Genomic DNA, 17,233 nt, shown 5'->3' on the forward strand with positions numbered 1-17,233 from the left:
GAGGATTTGCATCTTGCCTCACTTGCGTATTTTGGTAATCTACTATTCAATCCCTTCTGAATCCTGTCTATGCCACTGAATACTACACATTACTCGTCACAAGTGAAACGGTCCATACCTCAAGAGATATTGCTTTCCGGAAATATAATTATAGGGCTTTTTCTTCTAGTTTTGACTAATACTACATTCTGTGGGAACACGTAACACATTTTTTAAACACCCTTTCATTTAAAGTGCGGATAAGACTTAGAAAACAGAATCTTCAAACAATTTGGGTGTACATGTTGATGACAATTTAAATGGAAAAAAATGAATAGTTTTAGTGCTTGTTGTAGAACTCTGCTCAGCTACTTTCGTACATTTTCAGTGCAAGTCGTGATGAGAAACAAATCAGCAAGTTAACATACTTCGCTTATTTTGATTCATTCATGTCAAATGGCGTCTGCGGTAAGTCACCTGTAAAAAAAAAAAAAAAAAAAAAAAAAAAAAAAAAGGTTCAAATGGCTCTGAGCACTATGGGACTTAACATCTGTGGTCATCAGTCCCCTAGAACTTAGAACTACTTAAACCTAACTAACCTAAGGACATCACACACATCCATGCCCGAGGCAGGATTCGAACCTGCGACCGTAGCAGCCGCGCGGTTCCGGACTGAGCGCCTAGAACCGCTAGACCACCGCGGCCGGATAAGTCATCTGTAAGAAAAAGATTTCATTGCAACAAAGCTTGCCAAAAAAAAGTATATTTACACAGGCCATAAAAAGTTGATTATTGCCGACAATACGGCCCCGCACATTTCCCCGAAACATTGCTGGCACATGAATTACAGCCTTATGTTTACTAACATGCCAGCCATTGTTGCTCGGCAACGTCTGCGGAAATATAAGTCGACCACAACATTATTGCACCATGAAGTGAGGGCGCTCCGGTCGATTTATCATCAGCTTTTATCGTGGTATGTCACGAGGACACGCTGAAAAACTAGACAACTGTCTTTAAGTCATCTACAGTTCGATGCGCTTTCCTTAGTCGCCACTGCACTTCTTTACTGTAAGGTCAATGCGTGCTTCTGGTAACGGCCACGGGGGGCCAAGTGCAGTAATATCGTGGCCGAGAAGTACGTTTTCGGGTCAGATGTATTCACACGGGCTTCAGTATTGCCGCGAAGCAGCAGACTGCGAACGAATGGAAGTGAGTGTAGTTATCCTGCTTTTGTGTTCCACAAAGAAAAAGTTAGAAAGCAAACGAGAAACTGGGCTTTGTCGATGTGTGCTTATTTAACTATGCGAACTACTTCCATAATTTTAAAACGTGGTCTGATGCTGGATACACACCTTTTCCAGATTTTCAGCAGACTGTTGAAACACAAATATATCATAAGAAACAATTAGTCCCAGGATTGGAAAGGGAAGTACCATTGTGAAAGACTGTATACCATTGACAATCACATTTGCTATCGTCCTTCGGGATTTGGCTACTGGTGATTCATATACCTCTTGGTCCAGAAGTATCTATAGATAGTTCGACAGTACTCAAGAATTTCATTAAAACAACTTTGGAGTAACAATGAAATGTTTATATTAACATTTTACTGAAGTTCACTAGCTCAGTGAGACCACTATGAAATTTATAAATGCGATGCATGTACGAGCACAATTGCGGAACGTGGAAAGTAAAGTAGACAAAGACCATAATCAACAAAAGGACAGTTTTCAAGTTCCTTCACTGAATGTGGAAACACGCATGATGACACTTGCAAAAGAGTCTTAAGACCTATGTAGAATACAATTATGGCTCACTGCTGCAAATCTTCTACTCGTAATGCGACAATGGCAAAGAGATAGTCTTTTTTTCAGATTGGGTTTTTTGTATATGTGCACTCGTGCTCAAAAGTATCCGAACGACCTGAATTGCATTTCGCCTGATTCGAATGCAACCCACATAGCGCAGCTCTCTAGCAGGTCCTCTAATCGCCCCTCGGTACAGTCGTTTGACTATTGAAAATGGTTCCAACAAGTCACCATTAGAAAACACTGCTCTGTATCGCAATAACTCAAGATGTAAAGTAATACCTAGGTACTACAAGTATCAGGGAACATCTTATCACAGATAAGACGGTTCTTCAGGCTTGTAAGCTCACATTTATTGCAATAAATGACATACATGAAATGTTACCACTCTCATTATTACGTCGGATAGATAATTCACGTAGTAAGTTCGTCGTATTCATGATTTCCTCTTCAAAATAACATACCGTACTTATTATTTAACACAAAAGACATTAAAAATTTAAGTTATTCACGAGCAGCTAGTTGAGAATATGTATGAACTTCAAATGACACGACGAACCGTCGCGTTCTGCCTATGGACTCAAACCCAAGTCATGCAGACTAAGCAAAGACTTCGTGACTGACGGAAACTAACAGTCATTCCTGACTAGGCATACAGAGAGTGATATACCTCGATTTTAGACAGTATCAGTTATCAAATATCAACTTTAAATTACATAACGTAAACATTGTTAAGAGGACGCGCATTCCTACCCAGCATCTATTGTCCTTGTTAACGAACTACGAGAGATGTCAAATATTGCTTCTTCACAAGTAACTTACTTGAAATGCCGCGAGGTAAAGCTTTGTGTTGGACAGGGATTCGAACCCAGAACCTAATTGGGTTGTCGTCGAAGCACAATCAACTATGACATATCTGATTTTCTCGGCAGTACCTAGAGGTTTTAACTGAAATGACGAGACGAAACATTAATTTTTTCTTTCCCAGGACTCCAACCTGGCACCTATCACTGTTATATTCTAGAGAAAACGAACGTTAAAAATGGGTTTGTTACACCAGCAGCGACATGTGAGCATGTTTGAACTAGAAATAATATGACGAAGAGTTCAGTGCTGACTGGGAATCGAGCCCCACACATATCGTTGTTGACTACACACAAAGAGACGTCAGCTACCGAATTTTTCTCCACCGGCAGCTCGGAATAACATCCTTGCACTTACAATGATTTCGCAAACAGTTCTGTGTCTCACTAGGACTCAAAAACGTCAGATGCCGTTAGTGTTGACAACGAATGAAAATACATTAAAAATAAAAATTATTACCCACCAGCAGTTAGGTGTTCTGATGCTAGAGCTTGATAATACATAAAGAAAGCTTTAGTGCCGGGCCAGGATTCGAACCCTTTCACGCGCAATATGTGGAGATGTTGAGGAATCTGCAGTTTTGAACAAACAACAAATTGCAGTCGAGCTGTATTGTCACGAAGGGATCAAATTCCGCGTTAAGGGCGGTCTGAGTTGCATTCCCAGACCAGAACCAATTTTATCGACATACGGAAGCTGAAAAAAAAAGATGGAATAGGTGTGCTGTGACCCTACATAGCGTCTGTTTTGTCACTAGAAATAAATAACTAGTATAATAAAGGTTACTGTTGATAGAGTTTCTACGTGTCGCGACTCCTGACTTTATTGTGGTTCAACCTAACGTCTACTTGGTAGGGAAGGAATATCATGTTTAACATAAATGTTAGACCACAATGCCATTATACCTTCTTCACTTGGCGTAGCCAGAAGAGAACAGAATCTATCTCTCCTTATCAAAAATCATCAGCAGAAGTTGGAATCGAACCCAGACCATAAGTATATGAACCTAGCATCAATCCAAGACACCACCAAATTCTCCTATCTATCACTCATTTTTCTATCGTAACAATGTTGCGCCACACTGGATGAGACTTCTGACACACAGACTCCCTGTAGTGGTTTGCAGCATGTTCAGTACATTCATTTACTTGGTTGACCGAATCGCCATGAACTAGCTGCCTTGGCTACTCAGTGCATACATTCGACTCTATTTTGTAATCACCGAAATAAAATCACGTAACTGACACCTACATAGAACTGCCAACAGTGTAGGATGCAGAAATTTAAACAGAAAGTGTTCTTTTCGACTTGAGCTACTCTATTGCGCTATCTGTTTGTTAAAAACGCCGTGCAGTGCAAAAGAAAAGCTATAACTGTCTGTCTCTCAGAAGTCTAGATCCGGCCATATGCATTATCTCACAGCACTGTGCAATGCGCAAGTTCTGGAGGAATTGTTGTTGAGTTCTGGAGGTGGTGTAGCTATGTGTCAGTTAGTAGCGTAACGGTAAGCGTCGCGCACTGTTGACAAGACGTCGCGAGTTTGGGTGAATTCACTGTTACATTTTTTAAAAAGCCATACTGCTGTCTGCTGAAGTTATCGATCTAATGGAACTTTGAACGTAATTCCCTTCACTTCTCAACCAAAAATAGTCGCATGTGGGAAAAGGGCTAACTTCTGCGACATTTTGTTCTTTTCAGGTTTAATAGATGGCCAGGCTGCAGATGCATCTCGAAACTTTTGTATTATGTATGTGGAGAGCGCATCGTGCCAAAATACGTCAGAAAAGTATTTTCTACCTTAGCTGTCGTGTGGCAGTGGCATTTTATTCTTCATAAAACCTTGTTTGACAGCTTTAACTCAGAACAAAATTTCTGTAATTCGTGCCTCTTCATGACTAGTCAGCAATATTATATGATTAGATTAGATCAGATTAATACTTGTTCCATAGATCATGAATACGACATTTTGTAATGATGTAGAACGTGTCATTTTAATGAAAGATTTCTTTACATACCATGATTCAGTTTCTTTGCAACAATTTTTGGTCTCTCTCTCTCTCTCATTCTTTTTTATTTTTATCTCTCTGCCTCACTCTCTCTCTCTTTTCTCTCTCTCTCTCTCTCTCTCTCTCTCTCTCTCTCTCTCTCTCTCTCACACACACACACACACACACACACACACACACACACACAGTCTCTTTTTATTTTTATTTGTTTGTTGTGCTCGACTATCGGCGAGGCACGAAATCGTTCGTGAATGATTTTCTTAGTTTTGAGTACACTTACGAAAGATATATAAAAACAACTATGAGAGTTACTGATTTATGAAGCTTAGTTTCCAGTCAGTTCTGAGTATTGTTAATAACTACGCTCCAGTCCCTAAACCCAGTTACAGAAATGTGAATCAGACGGATTACGTATTCCAGGCCGTAGCAGCCGCGTCTTTGAGACGTCAGCTACGGCCACTTCCCAGCCCACTGTAGGATCACATCGGTTCGTCTTCTTCCTGCTGGTAATGTAAGTGAGATTTGGCAACAAGGCAAGGTATATTTGGCAACTGTGTGATCGACGAGTTACTTCCTGGTGTGCACGGAATTAAGCCTCAAAGTTCACTTGATTTTTCCTGTCATTTCCATTGAATAATCTGAGTTATTATTAACGCTTGAGCTGTAACCAAAGATTGTAAATTTACGGTTTTCAGCCTAGGAAAGTCGTTGCACGTGAAAATCGCATCTAATCTCGTCCTTTAAATAGCGGTTTACAAGTTCTAGCCACGGCTGGTCTCGTAAGAGGAGACCTAGACGCATGCCTATTCCGTAGTTCTGTGGAAACGTGCTAACCTGAGAGAAAGCATCTGTTATGGTTTGCGGTTCCAGTCTTGCTGACTGTAACGTTTTTATCCCTTCTGTGAACGAGCTACAAGAAGTCAGATCACACATCGATAAGGAAATCGCAAGACAATACTTTCGGCTCATAGTGCAATGGTGAAAAACTTACAATGCTGCACAACAGGTAACGCCTCTTTCCGCTGCTGACAAACAAAGTTTGGGTATCTAGGAATACATAACTTTATTTATGAAATGCCACATTTGCATACCACTTGAGTATGACACAGCATACCAATCAAACACAGACCCAATCTAAATCTAAGCTATTAGTATTTTACTGATTCTTGACGATAGCGGGACGCGTGTGTACAGATACCCAGTTTTATTGAAACAGACTTTCGTCGTAAGGTTATCGTGGGAAGTTTTATTTCATTTCTTATAATAGAGTGCACAATTTTCGTACGGTTTCTTTTAGTGTTGTTAAAACATTAGTTAACATGAGAGAGAAATTAATCATCAACGATATATGCGAATTCTCTGATGTTATATATAACAGTCTAACAATGCACATGCAGTTTATTGATTACATGCATGTAGAAAACTTGTTCTGAGTTAAAGCTGTCAAACAAGGTTTTATGAAGAATAAAATGCCACTGCCACACGACAGCTAAGGTAGAAAATACTTTTCTGACGTATTTTGGCACGATGCGCTCTCCACATACATAATACAAAAGTTTCGAGATGCATCTGCAGCCTGGCCATCTATTAAACCTGAAAAGAACAAACTGTCACAGAGGTTAGCCCTTTTCCCACATGCGACTATTTTGGGTTGAGAAGTGAAGGGAATTACGTTCAAAGTTCCATTAGATCGATAACTTCAGCAGACAGCAGTATGGCTTTTTAAAAAATGTAACAGTGAATTCACCCAAACTCGCGACGTCTTATCAACAGTGCGCGACGCTTACCGTTACGCTACTAACTGACACATAGCTACACCACCTCCAGAACTCAACAACAATTCCTCCAGAACTTGCGCATTGCACAGTGCTGTGAGATAATGCATATGGCCGGATCTAGACTTCTGAGAGACAGACAGTTACAGCTTTTCTTTTGCACTGCACGGCGTTTTTAACAAACAGATAGCGCAATAGAGTAGCTCAAGTCGAAAAGAACACTTTCTGTTTAAATTTCTGCATCCTACACTGTTGGCAGTTCTATGTAGGTGTCAGTTACGTGATTTTATTTCGATGATTACAAAATAGAGTCGAATGTATGCACTGAGTAGCCAAGGCAGCTAGTTCATGGCGATTCGGTCAACCAAGTAAATGAATGTACTGAACATGCTGCAAACCACTACAGGGAGTCTGTGTGTCAGAAGTCTCATCCAGTGTGGCGCAACATTGTTACGATAGAAAAATGAGTGATAGATAGGAGAATTTGGTGGTGTCTTGGATTGATGCTAGGTTCATATACTTATGGTCTGGGTTCGATTCCAACTTCTGCTGATGATTTTTGATAAGGAGAGATAGATTCTGTTCTCTTCTGGCTACGCCAAGTGAAGAAGGTATAATGGCATTGTGGTCTAACATTCATGTTAAACATGATATTCCTTCCCTACCAAGTAGACGTTAGGTTGAACCACAATAAAGTCAGGAGTCGCGACACGTAGAAACTCTATCAACAGTAACCTTTATTATACTAGTTATTTATTTCTAGTGACAAAACAGACGCTATGTAGGGTCACAGCACACCTATTCCATCTTTTTTTTTTCAGCTTCCGTATGTCGATAAAATTGGTTCTGGTCTGGGAATGCAACTCAGACTGCCCTTAACGCGGAATTTGATCCCTTCGTGACAATACAGCTCGACTGCAATTTGTTGTTTGTTCAAAACTGCAGATTCCTCAACATCTCCACATATTGCGCGTGAAAGGGTTCGAATCCTGGCCCGGCACTAAAGCTTTCATTATGTATTATCAAGCTCTAGAATGAGAACACCTAACAGCTGGTGGGTAATAATTTTTATTTTTAATGTATTTTCATTCGTTGTCAACACTAACGGTATCTGACGTTTTTGAGTCCTAGTAAGACACAGAACTGTTTGCGAAATCATTGTAAATGCAAGGATGTTATTCCGAGCTGCTGGTGGAGAAAATTCTGTAGCTGACGTCTCTTTGTGTGCAGTCAACAACGATATGTGTGGGGCTCGATTCCCAGTCAGCACTGAACTCTTCGTCATATTATTTCTAGTTCAAACATGCTCACATGTCGCTGCTGGTGTAACAAACCCATTTTTAACGTTCGTTTTCTCTAGAATATAACAGCGATAGGTGCCAGGTTGGAGTCCTGGGAAAGAAAAAATTAATGTTTCGTCTCGTCATTTCAGTTAAAACCTCTAGGTACTGCCGAGAAAATCAGATATGTCATAGTTGATTGTGCTTCGACGACAACCCAATTAGGTTCTGGGTTCGAATCCCTGTCCAACACAAAGCTTTACCTCGCGGCATTTCAAGTAAGTTACTTGTGAAGAAGCAATATTTGACATCTCTCGTAGTTCGTTAACAAGGACAATAGATGCTGGGTAGGAATGCGCGTCCTCTTAACAATGTTTACGTTATGTAATTTAAAGTTGATATTTGATAACTGATACTGTCTAAAATCGAGGTATATCACTCTCTGTATGCCTAGTCAGGAATGACTGTTAGTTTCCGTCAGTCACGAAGTCTTTGCTTAGTCTGCATGACTTGGGTTTGAGTCCATAGGCAGAACGCGACGGTTCGTCGTGTCATTTGAAGTTCATACATATTCTCAACTAGCTGCTCGTGAATAACTTAAATTTTTAATGTCTTTTGTGTTAAATAATAAGTACGGTATGTTATTTTGAAGAGGAAATCATGAATACGACGAACTTACTACGTGAATTATCTATCCGACGTAATAATGAGAGTGGTAACATTTCATGTATGTCATTTATTGCAATAAATGTGAGCTTACAAGCCTGAAGAACCGTCTTATCTGTGATAAGATGTTCCCTGATACTTGTAGTACCTAGGTATTACTTTACATCTTGAGTTATTGCGATACAGAGCAGTGTTTTCTAATGGTGACTTGTTGGAACCATTTTCAATAGTCAAACGACTGTACCGAGGGGCGATTAGAGGACCTGCTAGAGAGCTGCGCTATGTAGGTTGCATTCGAATCAGGCGAAATGCAATTCAGGTCGTTCGGATACTTTTGTTCACGCCTGTACATCCACATCTACTGCTACATGACTGCTCCGCAGTTCACAATTAAGTGCCTGCCAGGGTGATCATCGAACCATTTAATGCTATTTCTCTACTGTTCCATTCACTAACAGCGCACGACAAAAACGAATACTTAAATCTTTCCGTGTGAGCTCCGATTTTTTCTCGAGCTTTAGTAGCCCTGTAGCATTTTCAGTGTGTTCCGACTATAATACGCAATCTCTGGTTCTCTTTCTCCACAACACCTTTTAAGTTAGCGTTCCAATTTAAGTTATTCATAACTGTCATCCCAAAGTATTTCGTTGAATCGGCAGCCGTGAGGTTCCCGTGATTTATCGTATAACCGTTTAGTACTCATGTGGATGGTTCAGATGGCTCTAAACACTATGGGACTTTGAACTACTTAAATCTAACCAACCTAAGGACATCACACACATCCATGCCCGAGGCAGGATTCTAACCTGCGACCGTAGCAGCCGCGTGGTTCCAGACTGAAGCACCTAGAACCGCTCGGCCAGCACGGCCGGCCTCATGTGGATGATCTCACACTTTTCGCACCATACAGATATCATGTCTAAAGCATTTTGCAATTGGTGTTGATCTCCTGATGACTTTACTTGGTGGTGAACGACAGCAGCATCTGCAAACAATCTAAGAGCGCTGTTCAGACTGTCTGCTAAATCTTTTATATACGGGTAGATCAGGAACAGCATAGGGTCTATAACACTTTCCCGGGGAAAGCCAGATATCACTTCTGTTTAACTCGATGACTTCAAATCAATTACTTCAAACTGTGACCTTTTTGACAGGAATTAAAGGATCCAGTCACACAACTGACACGTTCTCCATAGGCACGCAGTTTGTGTCGAAGTTGCTTGTGAGGAATCTTGTCGAAAGCCTTCCGGAAATCTAGAAATGTGAAATCAATTTGAGATCCCCTGTCGACAGTACTCATTACTTCATGTGAATAAAGGGCTGGTTGTGTTTCACAAGAATGATATTTTCTGAATCCATGCTATGTGTCAATAGACAGTTTTTCCCAAGTAATCCATACTGTTCGAACATAGTGTGTGTGTTAAGATCCTACTGCAAATCGGCTGCAGTGATAAGGGTCTGAAGTTCGACGGATTACTCATATTTCCTTTCTTGAGTATTGCTGTGACCTGCGCAGATTTCCATTCTTTAGGTCCGGATCTTTCGTCGAGCGAGTAGTTGTATATGACTGCTAATTTCGGAGCTATTGTGTCAGCAAACTCTGAAAGGAGCCCAACTGGTATGCAATGTGGACTGGAGGCTTTCCTTTGTTAAATTATATAAGCTGCGTCGCTACACTAATAATATCTGTTTCTAAATTACTCACGCTGGCAGTTGTTCCTGAGTCGAATATTTACTTCATCTTCTTTGGTGAAGGAATTTCGAACAACAGTGTTTGGTAACTCCGCTTTAGCGGCTCTGTCGTCGCTAACACCACTGCTAAGGCGAAGCGAAGGTATTGATTGTGAGTTACCACTGGTGTACTTCACATACGAGGTGTGAGAGAAGAGTAATGAGCCTGACACACCGCAAGCGATCTAGCAACGCCGTGTTGTTCTACTTGTGTAGGCCGGTGTGTTCATCCCTTTTCAGAGGCGTAGTTCGAATTTTAGCCCTGTAAAGCCATCACGTGATTTTTGAGAGCGCCACCAGTTATTCCGTGTTTTTGTTGTGTGTTACGAAAATGGCACAGCGGAATTCAGAGCAATGTTACGCCATCACGTTTTGCGTTAAACTTGAGGAATCTGCGAGTGTGACTTTGACAAGTTGAAACAGGTCTATCAAGACCATTTCTTATTAAAAACGTAAGTATTTTGCTGGCACAATTCATTTTTGAAAGGCCAAGAACACGTTGAAGATGAACTGCGCTCAGGGAGAACTTCAAAAACCGACGAAAACGTCGAACGTGTGAGTATTCTTACGAGATCAAACAGACGTTCAGCCATAAGCACAAACTGTCAACCATCTGTTTTACAAATATGTCCTCGAAAGGTTCAGGAAAAGGATGAATCGAATGAGACCGGACATTGTAGACAAGTGGATGCTGCTTCTTGACAACGCCCCATATCTCACAGCCACTTCCATCAATGAATTTTTGACGTCAAAAGGAATTACTGTAGTTCCACAGCCTCCATACTCACTTGATTACTGTCATTATGACATTTTTCTTTTCTCGAAATTGAAAAATGTCTCAAAAGGACGTCATTTTGGGACTCTGGAGAACATTCAAATGAATGTTATCGACATGTTGAAGGTCCTACCAATTGAAGCCTTTCAGCGCTGCTGCCAAGGCTTGGACAACAATTCCGGCCGTGCATAGCTGCTGAAGGGAACTACTGTGAAGGAGACTTCATTGTTGTTTGAAAAAATAAAAAAATTGCTGGGAAAATATCAGTCTGATTACCTTTCTCACACATCTCGTGTAAGTAGAATCTCTTTGGATCTTCTGCTCGATTTTGAAACAGACTCCACTCTTTCCTAGTTCGTTTGGAAGAAGTGGAGACTGTCTCTTAGAAAGGCGTCGAGCTAAATTTATCGGTCACTTTAAATAGATAAATTTAGCGTTTGTTTTTGGTGGATTTGGATGTTAAGGTATTAAGTCTCGGCACAACAATCTTGTGGTCACCAATGCCTGTATCCGTCATGATGGTCTCACGATTGTTTGTTGCTACGAAGTAAAGTATGTTTTCGTACCCATTTACATTTCGTGTGGGCTCCTGAACTAATTGTTAAAAATAGTTTTCGGAGAAAGCATTCAGTAGGATTTAGAACGACGTTCTGCGCCTACCACCGAGTTTAAACATGTATTTTCGCCAGACTATAGAGGGTACACTGCCAACTATATTTTCATGAGTCGAGTATTTATTAGAAATGAGACAAGTTTTCTGTAAACTGTTCAGTAACTCAGTCGGGTGTTGGCAAAATGATTCAGTTATTAATTTATTCTAGCTCTCAAGTATGATTTTTAAATGTACTAACTCACAGGAATTAATCCAGTTTCCCTACGAGGTTAACTACGTCTAACAACAACAAACACTCGACCACCTAATGTATTTTATCTGTCCTTTTTCAACACCACAAGGTCATTTGTACAAAATTTGAGCTGAACTTATCTCCGGATTTAGCCAGCTCTCATTACCCATAACGATTTGATCATTATTGCTTTCTCTTAGCGCGTGGAGCTCAGGTTCTTTACCAACACAGCTATGACAGTTTACAGCTACAATGGTGATTGTTGCTAGGTCTACCATCGTCCTGTGTTTGTCCAGCACCCATTGAGACTGAAGCCCTTACTGTACTTTCCCGAGACAATTCAACCTTTAAAAGCGCCCATTACACTCCACGTAGCTACCGCTAACCATGTAGTCACCTCCTGTGTCTAATGGACCCTTTGACCTACTAAACGGAACCCGAGACCCCGTCACTGTATGGCGCAAGTCGAGGAATCTGCAGCCTAGAAGTGGGCAGAACTGTCTGAGCCTCTGATTCAGCCACCTATTAGGCTGTGTACCAAAGTGTGCAGTCACTCCTGTTGACGACGCTACAGATGCTCAGCTCTGCTTTTATCTCGTAAGCAATAGTGACAGTTTTTACCACTTCAAGTAGCGACCCAAAATCAGAGAGAATCTCCTCCGTCGCAAAGCGACATAAATAATTAGCATAATTAGTGCCGACACGAGCCACCACCTGCAATTGACGCACCCTGTGCTCTTCATGGGATCCTGAAAGACCTGTTCCAAATCTAGACTGGCCCATTCCAGAAACTACAGAGTGCGCACTGGATTTCTTCCCCTCCTTTACAGCAATATCCCTCAGGGCGCGGCTCCCAACCACTAGTAACCCCACACTCTGCGAATTCCCCGACTGCATCTGGCTCAGGATCTTTGTCAATCACAGACAGTAGCTTGGCCTCCCAGAAAGTCTACCGTTAGCTTGGAATGACCTCCTACTCGACCATGAGTGACGCACCACCCTCAGAGCTTGAAGTAACCGGGATGGCCACAGCAGTGGACCATTTGGGGAACAAGTGGGACGCGCTGAATATCCCTTGGATTCCCACCTCTGGCCCCCACAGTGATGCTCATTGGCGGTTGCCTCAAGCAGTGTGACCAAAGCCTGCACTGCCTGAAGCTGTGAACGAAGGGTCATCAACTCAGCCCGCATCCGAAAACAGCAATCACAGTCTCCATACACGCTAGAGACGACGGAGCTAGGATTACCATAAGTTCGTCATAAAAAAGAGGACTTCTTTATCGATAAAATCATGCACTTTACGGCTTAAAAATAAACCATGTAAAACTACCTTAAACTAAAGCAGTGATTTTCCGTGGTTATTTTAAGATTCAATATGCAGTAACTTGACAGACGATTTGTTATCACTACACTCAGTTATCTCATTATTGTATTACGCCGCGAATATTTGGAAGCTGAAGAAAGCTTTAACAGATTTTTGTTTCGCAGCAATTATTCATAAAATCTCAGGCAGTTCAAGTGTTTAAAACACACGCAACAGCTTTTGTGTTTTCTATTTTAAATCTGTTCCTGCAATTGTTTCCAAAAGAAAAGACGCGTTCCGTGTTCGCATTATTTACGACTATTTACAGGGTCGACTAATTTCCTTTGTTCAAAACTCGCATCTTTTTTCCCGGAACCCAGAAAAAGAGGAAATTTCGTAGACTTTTATGAAATCCGCCTGGGCACATTTTCTTGCCTCAGAAAGAGGACATCTACACCTACATCTACATCTACATACATACTCCGCACTCCACCATACGGTGCGTGGCGGAGGGTACCTCGTACCACAACTAGCACCTTCTCTCCCTGTTCCACTCCCAAACAGAACGAGGGGAAAATGATTGCCTATATGCCTCTGTACGAGCCCTAATCTCTCTTATCTTATCTATGTGGTCTTCCCGCGAAATGTAAGTTGGCGGCAGTAAAATTGTACTGCAGTCAGCATCAAATGCTGGTTCCTTAAATTTCCTCAGTAGCGATTCACGAAAAGAACGCCTCCTTTCCTCTAGAGACTCCCACCCGAGTTCCTGAAGCATTTCCGTAACACTCGCGTGATGCTCAAACCTACCAGTAACAAATCTAGCAGCCAGCCTCTGAATTGCTTCTATGTCCTCCCTCAATCCGACCTGATAGGGATCCCAAACGCTCGAGCAATACTCAAGAATAGGTCGTATTAGTGTTTTATAAGCGGTCTCCTTTACAGATGAACCACATCTTCCCAAAATTCTACCAATGAACCGAAGACGACTATCAGCCTTCCCCACAACTGCCATTACATGCTTGTCCCACTTCATATCGCTCTGCAATGTTACGCCAAAATATTTAATCCACGTGACTGTGTCAAGCGCTACACTACTAATGGAGTATTCAAACATTACAGGATTCTTTTTCCTATTCATCTGCATTAATTTACATTTATCTATATTTAGAGTTAGCTGCCATTCTTTACACCAATCACAAATCATGTCCAAGTCATTTTGTATCCTCCTACAGCCACTCAACGACGACACCTTCCCGTACACCACAGCATCATCAGCAAACAGCCGCACATTGCTATCCACCCTATCCAAAAGATCATTTATGTAGATAGAAAACAACAGCGGACCTACCACACTTCCCTGGGGCACTCCAGATGATACCCTCACCTCCGATGAACATTCACCATCGAGGACAACGTACTGGGTTCTATTACTTAAGAAGTCTTCGAGCCCCTCACATACTTGGGAACCAATACCATATGCTCGTACCTTAGGAGTCTGCAGTGGGGCACCGAGTCAAACGCTTTCCGGAAATCAAGGAATGTGGCATCTCTCTGATACCCTTCATCCATGGTTCGCAAGATATCATGTGAAAAAAGGGAGAGTTGCGTTTCACAGGAGCGATGCTTTCTAAAGCCATGCTGATGCATGGACAGCAACTTCTCTGTCTCAAGGAAATTCATTATATTCGAACTGAGAATATGTTCGAGAGTCCTGCAACAAACCGATGTTAAGGATATTGGTCTGTAATTTTGAGGATCCGTCCTTCTACCCTTCTTATATACAGGCGTCACCTGCGCTTTCTTCCAGTCGCTCGGGACTTTACGTTGGGCAAGAGATTCGCGATAAATGCAAGCTAAGTATGGAGCCAATGCAGTAGAGTACTCTCTGTAAAACCGAATTGGAATCTCATCAGGACCTGGCGATTTATTTATTTTCAGCCCATTCAGCTGCTTCACAACCCCAGGGATGTCTATCACTATGTCCTCCATACGGGAATCTGTATGAGACTCAAACGTCGGTATGTTTGTAAAAGAGTACGTATGGTAACCCAAGCCGAACTATAAGCAACACAGTTATTAAAACGCTGGACTCTGCTTTGTAAACACACAGCACGTAAGAAATTTAAGAATTTAAACTAAAAACCACACAGAAAAATCAAAATAAGTCGCTTCTGTTTAGAAGCTGGTAATATCGCACAAACAAAACGGCGTGCCTGACGAAATGGAGTGCCTGGTGTGCTGCTGTCTAACTGAAGTGTCTCACAAGCTCTGCATTCAGTGGCGTTGGTGATAAATGTTAGACGAGACAATATAGGGGGAAAAATTCATGTGGTCACAAATTTTTGTACAATAGTATGCAATAGAAGATTGGAACAACATAGTAAAAATCCTAGCCATTGGGGAGTTTATAAGTCATTATTTTAAGTTTTCCTTGAATAATTCGAAAACTGCGGCTTCTTGCGAAAATGTTTCCCAGTACGAAATTGAACAAGTCTTACATTAAGTTTCTTACAAAAAAGGTCCTATTCATTTTTTCCTGAGGACTAATAGTTTCAGCATTGCAGGGGATGGGAAAATTGCACTTTTAAAAAATAGTGTTTAATAGTATAAAATTAATGTTTATTGTTAGATGAGGTGGGTTAAGACCAAATATGAAATGACTGTATCACATCTAAGTGCAAAGAAGCCGTGTTAAGGGATAAATTATGTTCTGTGTTAACAGAGTGGAGGGCGGGTTGGAGGGTAGAAGCGTGGGGGAAGGTATGTGGTTGGATTGTGGTCATCCAAATCCCTCCTTAGTAGGTATGCGAACTGAAGACCGAACAGGCGAGTCTCCACTCTATCCACCCACCTACGTCACCAGAGGCAACTACAGGGCGTTACACAAAGTTATAACGAACCTGCTGCATAACGCCTTATGAATCACTGGCGACGCAGTGCTCAGGCGTGCCCAGGGCTGTTTATTTTCCGCAAATTGCGTTAACAATGTGTGGAAAACAGATATGTGTTACTAATAGTAATAATGAAAGAACACATGTTGGACAGACTCTAAATAAATCTGTGCACTGTTCCACACTGCTAGTGGGGAAGTTCGGTCTTAGTTGTGCTGTACAGCAACTGTAGTGTTATTTCAGGAAAGGCAATAATCTCATCTCGAGCACTGCTCGCGTTTCAGTTTACATACAGACTACACTTCCGCAGTATTTGATGTCCAGTTCTCTTATGTGAGTAGACGAAATAACTTCACTGAGCTAGTGTTTGTATAGTGCAGTTATTTTCAGTTTGAGTCCACTGTCTGGAATACTTCTCACAACATGAGGAGTATCCAATGCATCACTCCAGCCACAGCTCTCCCAACATCTCAAGAGGTCCAGAAGTTTAAATTGGCTCCCTCTCCAACAGAAGTAGGTCACCTAGGTTTTATGGAACTTCAGGCATTTCAACATATGTCAAACAGTGCATTGCAGCAGCTTACTGTTCTACACTTGAACATGATCAGTCCCATCCCATCAGACATACAGGTATTCACAACCACCTTGGAAGATTTACTGTGGCTACATTCAGTGGAGCCCACTCTAAAAATCCCTGCAATTCCTGGAGGGGAGACACTTATTCAGTCTACCAGTATCATAAGTACTGATGGCAGAAGTGCAGTAGCTTTTTGGTGATTCATTAATTCACCACTGAGTGACTACAACACAGTTATATGGCTTAAAATGTGATGTCAGTGATAGACAGCAGCATGGTGCCACATTTACCAATCCAGTTACTTTCCACCAATACTATATGGGCCACTGACAACATCACACTTACAGATTAAGCACTTCTCTGCCACTGTTTATAGGAATGTATTTTACATTATAGCTCACTCAACAATGGCGAATAGGTATGCACGAGCACAGTGAAGTTATTTTGTCTGCTCACATATGGGAACAGGACAGCAAATGCTGGAGAGATATAGTCTGGCTGTAAACTGAAAAGCGAGCAGTACTTGTGGTGGACAAAGTCGCCTTTCTTATATGAATACTGCAACTGCCGTACAGAATGACTAGTAATCAATTTCCTCCCCTAACGGCGTAGAATAGGGTGCAGAGATTTACGTAGATTCTCTCCATATGTGTTCTTGCGTTAGTGTTATTAGTAACTTACGTCTGTATTCCGTGCAGTGTTAACGCACTTGTAGGAAAATAAATACACC

Source organism: Schistocerca nitens, chromosome 3 (genome assembly GCF_023898315.1).
Source record: "Schistocerca nitens isolate TAMUIC-IGC-003100 chromosome 3, iqSchNite1.1, whole genome shotgun sequence".
NCBI classification, from domain to species: Eukaryota; Metazoa; Arthropoda; class Insecta; order Orthoptera; family Acrididae; genus Schistocerca; species Schistocerca nitens.